Source organism: Cicer arietinum, chromosome 7, assembly GCF_000331145.2.
Source record: "Cicer arietinum cultivar CDC Frontier isolate Library 1 chromosome 7, Cicar.CDCFrontier_v2.0, whole genome shotgun sequence".
NCBI classification, from domain to species: domain Eukaryota; kingdom Viridiplantae; phylum Streptophyta; class Magnoliopsida; order Fabales; family Fabaceae; genus Cicer; species Cicer arietinum.
The window spans coordinates 41,778,050-41,779,210 of record NC_021166.2 but is presented as its reverse complement, the minus strand read 5'-3'; positions in this window follow the sequence as shown (position 1 = coordinate 41,779,210).

Genomic DNA, 1,161 nt, shown 5'->3' with positions numbered 1-1,161 from the left:
TTCGGGAGCCATCTTGATTTGATTATACCCTGAGAAACCATCCATGAAGGAGAAAAGAGAATATTGAGCAGTGCTATCTACTAGGACATCAATGTGAGGCAAAGGAAAATCATCCTTTGGACTAGCTTTATTTAAATCCCGATAATCAACACACATTCGAACTTTTCCATCTTTCTTTGGAACCGGAACAATGTTAGCAACCCATTGAGGATATTTTGCCACAGCTAAGAAACCAGCATCAAATTGTTTCTTGACTTCTTCTCTAATTTTAAGTGACATATCAGGCCTCATCCTCCTCAATTTTTGTTTAATTGGAGCACATTCAGGCTTGAGTGGTAGCTTGTGTTCAACTATGTTAGTATCTAGCCCAGGCATATCCTGATATGACCATGCAAAGACATCCACATAATCAATTAAAAGTTTAACCAACTTTTCTCGCTCACTTTCTTTCATAGACATACCAATTTTAACTTCTTTTTTATCACGCTCAGTCCCTAAATTGATCACCTCAACAAGTTCTTGATAGGGTTGGATTATCTTAGCTTCCTGTTCAATTAAGCTTTCTAATTCTGGGGGAAGCTCACAATCGTCTTCACAATCCTCATCAGCATGATTAATCAGACGTTCAAAATTACAAGAAATGGTTCTAGCGCTGCTATTTTCAACATATTCATTTTCGACTCTGCATGGTTTAAATTTAAGAAGAAAAAGGAAAAAAGAGAATATGAATAAAGATTGCCAAAAAAGAAAAAATAGTTGGAGAATTCAAAAATGCGTTTATTGATAATAAGTAGGAAATTGAAATACATGCGCCCTAATTAGTTATCCTTATAGCCTTGGGCAGAGCAAAAGGAGTTAAAATACATAATTACTTTGAACATGAATTAACAAACACGGGAAACTCGATGATCGTCCAATTATTGAGATTGGTGTTTGGAGGACAAGGGTACACTAGCTTGAGGGTATCATCATCAACATGGTCCTCTTCTACAACAGCCACTTGATCAGCATATATTATTCCAGCACTTTGAAAGGTTTGACGAATGTCACAAATAGGGATCTTTTGTGAATCTGGTACCCGGTTTTCCCAACGAGCTAGCTTGCTTTCTCGTTTTTCCTTTACAGCGTTCTCTTGATCAACTTTGGTAGGTATATATCCCA